This window comes from Homarus americanus, unplaced genomic scaffold, assembly GCF_018991925.1.
Source record: "Homarus americanus isolate GMGI-L3 unplaced genomic scaffold, GMGI_Hamer_2.0 scaffold2539, whole genome shotgun sequence".
In the NCBI taxonomy this organism is placed as follows: Eukaryota; Metazoa; Arthropoda; class Malacostraca; order Decapoda; family Nephropidae; genus Homarus; species Homarus americanus.
Window position 1 is genome coordinate 1,972,595 of NW_024725489.1, and position 10,558 is coordinate 1,983,152.

The window sequence follows — 10,558 nt, forward strand, 5'->3', positions numbered from 1 at the left end:
CGGCAGATATCGGATGACACAGTAATTGTCATTAGTTTGAGTCCATTTCCAAGAGCTAGTACTTAGTAGAGGGTCTATTTTTGTAAAGGAAAATTTTCATATTAGAAAATAATTACACTCTGCTTTCTGTGCATTTTTAGAAACAGTTTACTCTGTACAGGAAAAAATTTCAGCGTACGAGATTTTTTGAAGAAGAATTTCATATTTTTATTATTAATATTTAATAAAAACATAATCCCACACCTCATCAACATTCCCAACAAAGACATGAATAAGCCTAAGAAAATGCTATTATTTAATTTAAGGTTTACACTTGTCTTATTTTTGTCACTGTTTTATATTGAGCAGGTCATTATATTTATATATATATATATATATATATATATATATATATATATATATATATATATATATATATATACACAGCATTCCATTTGCTTAAAGTTTTTGAATTGACCCTTTGGCTGCAGGAGGCTACACTAAGCTGTATAAACTCGTCTGGCGGTGGCCAGAATAAAATTGAAAGTACGGGAAATGCAGCAAAAGGGTTAAGGAAAATTATTTAGACAGGGATAAATAGACTGGGATAGGGTGACTTAAGTACAGTAGTACATATTCATTTGATACAGTAGTTCATGATTATTAAGGTAAAGTTATAGTTACATATGAACATTCAGGCCTGTGCATTTCATTTGAACTGGAACTAGTTTAGGCATTTTTGCTTGTCAAGTGGCAAATTTGAGATGGGATAGGCAGGTCAGAAAATACATGGAATAACTTGCTGTACACTGCTTAAACATGTGCTCCATGAGGAAGGTCCTGGGGCTTACCACCTAAAGATAGTGCGGTAAAGGCAAGTTGATTTCATCATTGATTTTAACCAAAATACTCGGAAATTTTTATCCCCCAGCTTTCTTGCACACCAAGAACCTAATCTGAAAAAACTCACAAGTCATAGTTATTGATTTAGTATTGGGTACAACTAAGGCAGAGACCTGTTATTAAAAGAACCATCTACAAGTATTTATACTCTTCTAAATTGTGAATTGTTTTTCTTTTACCATTAATGTATCTGAAGCTGCACATAGAGGTAGAAAGTCGTGATTGTTTGCACTCTGAGACAAGTAAAGATACTTCATGGAGTGTGTGTGGGTGTGTGTTTGCATGTATTGGAACTGAATGTAGCAACAGGAGCATGGGATTATACAGGGTCATATATTTTTTTCAAGAACCCTAAAGGATTACTATATTTTACTTTGTGCAGTAAACAGGAACCTAAAAAATTGACAGGAATAAAATCTGATCATATCATTGCAAGGACAATAAATGTTCTTTACCATGATAAGACGTTATTTCAACTGATTTTTTGGTTCTTGTTTATTGCATGTCCTAAAATATAGTACAATCATTTGGGGTTTTTGAATAAAATAAATGACCCTGTGCTATATATTTTTGTATTTCATGCTCTGTACACCAGTTTGTTTTAATAATGTGAAGAATTTTAGTTTGATTGACAATAAGACTGCACAAGTTTTTTCTTAGATAGCTTTATTATCAGCTTTTTTTTTTTTACAGTGTGAGGAAATTTTGCTTAGGTTAGTAATGCAGCACAAGTGTATTCTTAAGGAATTTGTTCACCTATCAATTGCATCTATCATCTCTGTGATTTAATTAGTAACTGTCCTCCTTTTCCCCCTCTGTGAATTACTACTGTATAAGGAAGATGATATATAGTGTGTTGTTAACTACCAGCCTTGTTATATTGCTATATAGTGTGTTGTTGTTCAGTGAAGAGTGACTTATAATTTAAGTATAGTACACTGGATAAAAATATTACCTTGGTTTACATTTTTTTCCATATACCCCCTGTACATTATTGATACAGTACAGTAGTTAATAATTAGTTTGCATTCATTGACTGCAATGTGTAACAGTGGTACAGTATATATACAGTACAGTAGTTTGTAACATCTTTATTAGTGGACAAACATACAAGACTTCACTGTAAAGGTACTGTATTGCACGTACAGTACTGTACTGTATTAGTACATTGGGTAAGTCTAAGGGGTGCTATTTAATTGAAAGTTATTGAAACCTATATATATTATTTTAACCTGGTGCATATATTTAGTTTCTTAGACTTGCATAATGTGTTGTTGTAGAGTGTGTGTGTGTGCAGTAATTGGACTTGACCTTGTGTGTTCGTTCCTGTCAGACTGGATGTGTACAGTATTTGTAAACGTGATGTGTTGCACTCTCCTGCCACCTTAGGAAGTACTGTACATTATGTCCAGTATAGGTTTTTTCGTTACTTATGTTTAATTCATTTTGTACTTCAGCTGCTCTCCTTTCCCCCATTATTCTGTTATTGTAGCAAAAGCAAATGGTAATGGGAATATTTTTTAATACTAGTGTGAGGTTCTTTCTTTAAATGGTTGTAGGTATGGAGTTGGATGGTTACTCTAATACAGGGGAATGATTGTAACTTGATATCTTGCTTGAATGTGGAGAAGTAAAGATGGCTTGTTGGAAGATGATTCAGGATATACTACTGTAGATAATTTGTGGGAAAATGGGACAGGATCAAATTACAGTAGTGAGATATTTGATGATCAGTTATTGTTGTGTAACTTTTCAGAGGGAATGGTTGTGTTACCATTAAAATTTTCACATTAATCGCTTGTGTATGGGGTCCTCCCTGAGCTGAATATAATCGTCTGGTGTTAGCCAAATAAAACCTTAAAAGTGGCCCTCTGCTATTGTGAATGGGTGAAAGAACTTATATTTTCAAATTTAAATAAAAAAACTGTTGTAGGTATAAGATACCATTCAGGTATAGTAATAAATGTTTAAATTTAAAACTACAGTAATTGTATTATGATTTTTATTGTGTGTGAGTGTGAAATGTACATAAAGGTTTATAACCTGAAATGTTTTAAAATAATCACATTAACCCTTAGCATGCAGCCACGTTTATCTTCTCAATCATGCCAAATTTCTGGTACAGTTCATATTTCTAACAAATTACTAACCCCAAAAAATCCCAATGTCTTACTAATTTATTTATTGTTTACTTACTTACAGTGTAGAGTGTAATATCTGTGTAGTTGTGTTGTATAGTTAGTGAATGGAGGCTGAGTACTGGATTCCTGCCAAATTTACCCCACATGTTTAAGCCCACAAGCTTTTGAAAACGCCATCGCAAAATTATGGTGTTTTATAGACGCTGACTACAAACATCTACTTAATCATTTATATACATTGGCCACAAACCCTTACTTAATTGTTCATATCCAGTACATTGGCTGCATGCTATAGGTTAATGATAAGTAAGAAGAGAAGCAGATATGGGTTTGTTTTACCTTAGGGGACATACAATACCATTGGTACAGTAATGAGAAAGATGATCATAAATTTAGGTACAGTGTAATAGAATTCAGTGTGTAAATGATGATATGTTAATGAGAAACAAGTTTAAATATTTAGAGGCACACATGTATAGTGAAAAGAGGAATCTCAAAAAAATGGACAAATGATATCATAATTTCTCATTGGCTTATTGGAAAATCGATGTCAATATTATCAGTATTTCTCTCTCTCTTTTAAAAGTTTAGGACAGGTAGACAGTAGGATGGCAATCATTATTTATAAACTTAAAAAGAAAAGAGCAGGGGAATGTGTTGAAGAGGTTGTAAAACTAATTGCAGTCATGATGTCTGATTGATCCTCTGCTTGATGAGGGAATGTGTTCAAGAGGTTTTAGAATTGACATTTACAGTATGTAGAGATGTGTACAGTAATAGGCATAGTGTTCAATGAAGCTTCTGCTACAAAGAATGTGTTCATGGAGTTTTAAGGTTTGTGAATATAGAGGGATGTGCAACTGTTGTGGTGTTGCCACCCATCTTTGAATGTGAGAAAGGTGTGTCGAGTATAATTAAAATTGAAATGTATATGAGATTTGTAAATATTTTTTCTTCTTAACATTCCGTGTATAGTTTTTTGGGATGACTAAAAGTACGGTAATTGTGGTAACTTACCGGTGTAGTAAATTTGGAAGGATTGACAGTAACATGTATGTCATCTTCAGAAATCAAACTAACATTATTTATTTGGATGTACATTTGTCTCGCAATGTAAGTTTGATTCTTAAAATGGAGTAGATTGTTGATTCTATTTTTAGTAGCTCTGTCATATTGCTGTCAAGTGATAATGAATAGCTCATGGTCACTGGTTATGCTATTAAGCTAGATTCTTTGGTAAATATACGCAAGCATTGCCACGTAGATGAGATTTACTTGTGAACTTTTACTCTCAATATTTGGATATTTTGGAAATACTGTACTGTACTATAAATTGTATCGTAGTGATCTTGTAATTATAGCACTGTATGTAGTGTATGTCATTTTAGACATTTTTCATGAATAACAAATAGTAGACTTAGTGACTCTGGTATCAATATATATAATTCACAATAGAAATTTTAATCAATAACTTATGCTTGAAATTTTTTATTTGCTATCATTTCATAAGTTTTATGGATAATAAGTGCTTAAAGTATTATAATTTACTACAGATACTGTAATTCATAATGAGAATATTCATAAATAATTTTGTTTTAATTAGAGAAAGTGTTTTCATTTAATTGATCATAATGGAAGTACTGTACCAGGTAATTACACGTACTGAACCATAGCCAACAGTACATTGATACCATACAGTCAGTTTAAGGTAAATAAGGAATTAAAAAGAACTCCTGTGTCCACTTTTGCATTTAATTACAGTATTACTAATGTTTATTTACCATTAGCATTTCATTTAGTAAATCCCAGTAAAAAGCAAAGAATTAAAAGTACAATAATTTTAGTCAGACTACTACAAAGGTGAAAGATCTTGTGGGAGTTTATTGCATTTAGCGAACCTTTTAAAAGACTTGCATTTCAACCTCCTAAAAAATATGATCTCATAGTAAGAGAGAGTACTCGATCTTACTCTATGAACACCAGGTGAAACAGACTCGGTTTAGGGTTTACAAACATATTTTAGTGTTGTCTATTACACGTATTATGGTGAGAAGCTAAGAACATGAGTTAGGGCACCACAGGTCAAAACATTATCCTTACAGTTTAATGTATAATTGTGTAGCCATCTGCACCCATGTGTCTCCTCTCTGTCAACATGTTCTTTTTGTATGATTTTCGAAGAAGTACTGTACAGCATTAATCACCTCCACGTCTTAATCACTCTTCTCTTCTGCTGCTTCCTCACCTTTTCCCCCTTTACACATTTTTTATACCATATATTGAACATCTTTTAATTCAACGTTTCGATATACGTATTTGATAATAAAGGGATAGTTTTCTGATAGTTCATAATACCCCTTCACAATCCCCCAATAAAGAATATTGTTTTACTTTTTTACACTAATGGTATTATGATTAAATAAAGGTAAAAATTACTGTAAATTCCTGTGAATTAAATTATACAGAAACATAGACCTTTTTTACTCCTCTCTACTGTATTGGGTAATGATATTGTTTTAAGGGAGGCGGATGTGACGAATAGTATCTTCAGTATGTTGTTGAATATCGGTTTCTTTTTATCCACATACACTGTACCTCATTACCATCAGGATTCCAACTTAATGGTTTGTAACAGTCACGCTTTTAAAATATGTTTAGCAATACTGAAAATATTTTTGGTAAGGAAGGTTGAGGATTGGAAGGGAGGAAGAGAAAGAACAATAGGCATAAGTAAGGAAACAAAGGTAGAGAATGGAATAATGTCATTGATTAAACAAAGGAAAAAACAATTGAAAATGAGATGTACTGTACTGTATAATTATCTATTCAGAGAACATCGAGGAGTATATGAAATAGGAAAATAGTGAGCAACTAAATATTGACATGTTATTTTATGTGTACATATTAATTATCATGTATTGTGTACGTACTGTATTTGTTGACACTAATTTAGCCCTCGGAGTTTTATGCTTGCTTGTTATGTAATCATGCAGTTGTTATCTTCAGGTGATTTTGATATTTTTAAATATTAGACATGATTCAAACATTGTGTTTCCAAGTAAATAGTAATCAGAGAATAAAAATATCTTTAATTTTGCACGTTCGAAATCCTAGTCATGTCTTATATTTCTGATTGATGTGAGATGATGTATGTAGTTTGCTAAGATTTTTGATTTTACACAATTAAATTTAATCTTTTTACTTTGCTTTGCTTTGCAAGTAAATCACTGTAGGTGCGTGTGATCTAGGTATATGATGATAACCACAAGGAAAGAAGAAAACACGAAGGGAACTTCGTGTTTTCTTCTTTCCTTGTGGTTATCAGCATATATATATATATATATATTTTGTTTTGTTTTATATAATTTTTTGGCATTTTTTCTACATTGTGTTGTTATTGAAGGATGTACTGTACTGTATAAGTAAAAAATGGTGGTGTTATATGGTTTTGACATGAGCATTTCTGTAACACATTGTGAAAGCTTGTCAGTATTATGCATTTGTTTTCCCTAACCATGTCTAGAGTTTCCATCTCTATGAATAAGGGCATATAACCATACATATTGCCTGTAAACCTAAGATTTTTTTTTTATACTGTACCTGTCCTAGACCATCCCAGATCAAACACTGTAATTCTTATAGACTTAAGAAAAAAAGATTTGGTGAGGGAATTCATAGGAGAATTTACCAGATTGACACTAAAGTTAACTTGGTGCTGTATTCTTTTTGGTTAAGAATTAGTTAAGTTGATTGTGTATGATTTGTTTGGGTGGTAAGAGTTAGTCATGTTGATTGTGTATGATTAGTTTGTGTATTTTCTAGACTGCATTTGTTCCACCTCATTTTGTTTGGAGTAAAGTAAACTAAAGACAGAGTAAATTTGGAATGAAAAGTTCGGGTGTAATTAGCTAGTCATTGAAAAAATGCAATAACTAATCAACAAATATTATGAACAAATGAATAACTACTAGATGAAAAATATTAAGAACTTAATGAATGAACAAATTACTGGTGTGATGATTTATTATTCACTAAATGATTATTGAGTTGTTAAATTTACTGTTGTTAAAATAGGCAAAATATTCCTAATTTTTATTTTTGTTTGATTTGTCCAGAACACTTTAAGATTTAAGTACATGACGTTTGGAGTTTGATATACGGTGTTTACTTTAATTGTCATCTGTCCTCATTCATGTTAGACACTCCCACATCAGCTACAGCTAAGGAGTCATACCTGGGCCCTGAGTTGACACATTAATCTTTTCAAAACCTGTGTGTGTATAGTACAGTATGTGTTTAAAGATGTTCATAATGCGTCTTGTAAGCCTATAGTACTGGTCATTAGAACTGTCAACCTTGGAACTTAGATATGTACTTGAACTTCTGTATGTTGGGGGAAATATGGTATTTCTTCCCATCATAACTGATTTGTGTACATATGTTAAAGTTACGGGGTTAATAGATGTCATAGCTTTGATATCTAGACCTGTAGATATGTTATAAACAAGTTTGCAGTATCATGATAACTTTAGATGTCGCCTGATGTGAGCTGCTGTTGTCATTCCACTTTACCTCCAACTATTTGTTCTACTGCACTCTCTTGCTCGTACAAAGTACATGAGCAGGATGTATGAATGTGACATACAGTATACATGTATTATTCTCATACGTACTTGAGCAGGAAATTGAAAGTAATTACAGAAGGATAATAACAAACTATCAGAGATGGGATATACCAAGACTCATTACTACATTTATTTAAAGGAAATATACAGTTACACCAATAATTAATGTTTCACTCCATTGTTTGTCCTTATAATTTTTTACCATAACTAACTTTTGCAAGAAAAAGATTTTTTAGAAAATTATCTGGACCTAAGATATGGGTATAGAAAGATGGGTACAGTACTGTACTGTACTTGTTTTACATGCAGAGTGTGAAGGATAAAGGTCCATCTCTGATATATTTACTGTACTGTACTCACCAGCTTTGAGTTTTGAGAAGAGAAGTCTTTTCTATTGTGAAATCTGAGGAAATTGATTGACTTGTTTTGTACTTTTTTAATTTTCATATATGTTTTGTATTTACTACTTCTACTTACACTCATGCCTCACTTAGCACCACCCCTGCAGAAAATAAATACCGTATTATAAAAGAAAAGAATTATGAAAACTCTTAAGTGTTTCAAAAGTTACATGGCCATCTTTCCTTATAGTCATTTAGCCAGTGAGAGCAATGTACACTCGCTCCAAAAGGTATGAATTTCAAAATGAACACCACTATTCTTGTTGTCTCAATAGGGTTGTCAAAATTCTTCGTCCATTGTGTCATATTGTCTCGCACAAAATAGTAAAGATACATTTTGGAGCGAGTGTACAATCAACCCTTACCATAACTAGTTTTGAATGCTGCCCATCGATGTTTACTCCTACTTGGTCTCACTTTTCACCTTATTTTCATGTGCTTTTTGTAAGCATCTTAGATCCATAATGTCTGGAAAAAGGCCTCCAGGTGGTAGTGCTGGAAATGTGACAAAAAGTAAGTGTTAAGGCAATGATTGAAGTGGGGGAGTGTCAGGTGGATGGCTTACACTTGGCTACATCAACCATTAGTATTTGTCAATAATTACTGATGTTATAGTAAAAAAAAAAAATTATTATTTGTGAGATATCTTACTGTACAGTACTGTGGTTATTATCTGCATTTTAATTAGCACTGTCACTAGTATCCCAAGCCTCATATGTAAGAAATAACTCTGTTGGGAATGCATCTCCCTAATGACCTCTTTCAGTGTTGATTTGATTCTTGTTCAGTTCTTCAGTTAACATCGTGAGGACTAAGTGAGGTATGCGTTTGTTTTTAGACAAGAGTACATATTGTAACAACAATTTGAATGTTATTTTTTGGTTAATGGTTTTTATCAGGAAAGTTTAGCATGTGCACTATGATTCATTTCTTATAGCTTTATATAAATTTTGGGGGAGTGAAGTTTAAAAATATTTGTATGACATATATTTTTCTTTTATTTTCCTTGTAGGGTTTACAGTATTTATAATATCACGTATCAATTACTTTTTTAGGGAGGACTTTCAGCCGTATGTGTGTCTTTTCTGATTTATTTTTATTCTATTTTTCTTCCCTTGAATGCATTTTTCTATTGAAAATTTTCCTCCCCACTCCTCCTCCTCCTCTTCTCATTTCCTATACTGTATTTCTCTTTGATTTTCTGTTTCATAGTCCTCTCCTTTTCTGCTTCTTCCTCATCCTCTATTACTCCTGCTTCCTTTATCCCTTCCTCCATATTTCCTCTTCCTCCTTTTTTTATCTCCTTCCATCTTTCAACTTCTCTCTCATTCATATTTATCATCTTTCTTCATGACTCTTATTTTTTCTTTCTTTTCCGAAACAATCATATTTTCACTTCAAATTTGCCTAAACTCTTCTCATCACACACACTGTAACAACATTGGATCACCTGAATATTTGCCACTGCCTCCTCCCTCTCCAGCTTATTTCACTTTAAAACTATCCACCCAAATGAATACATAACATAACCTAATCCAATACAACATAACATAACCTAATCTAATCTAAAGATAACCTAACTTAAAGTAACCTGAAGATTAACCCTATTTATTTCACCTTCAAATTATCCAACCTAATGCTAACAATACTAATATGACATAACCTAAACTAATGTAGCCTAACCTAACCAAGCATTAGCTATCCTGACCTAACCTAGCCTATCTAATCTAACCTAGCACAATTTATTTCATTTAAAGATTAACCACGCTACTGGCACTGCTAAGTGATAAAATGGATGACAAGAAGGTACATGTTGTGCTTAGAATAGGAAGAATGGCAAAGAAATAGAAATAACAGAAAGCATATGGAGCTCAGTAAAGCCTCTAAGTGCTACAGGCTCTTGTATAAAGGGGAAACCAATAATAATTCATGCACATCATATAGAGGAATGTGTGCTGAGTAACAGAAAAAGTGAAGAGAATGTGATGCGACACTGAGTGGCTATAGTGATCCTCGAACTAAGTCATCATGATTATTACTTAAAATAAGACAATTGTCCAGACCTCAGACATTCAAGAACCCTGGCAAGATATCATACATGACGAACATAACTCAATACTGTACTGTACTACTTCACTCAGTACAGTAGCAGACTTAAGGAACAGTCTAGCAACCCAAGCTGTGGAATCGAGAACAATACTGAGTTTCAAAATAACTATCAGAAACAGTGTAGAGATCCTTCACTGGCCTCCAACTCACGGCATAGCCACCTCTAGTTGTGTGCACATAACTTCCATTAAACTTATGGAATACCTGAAGGATCTCTACCCCAAAGTGTCTACTTGAAGAATATCTACCCCCGCCCTACCTGAGGTGGAATTCTTCAGGTGATCCGGTAGATACAGGATTACAGGTAGACCTTTTTGATACTTATTGGGGCTAGTACATTCTAAGTACTTGCTAACAGTGTGTAACAGAGACATGACCGACCGTCCAAGCGATTAAGAGG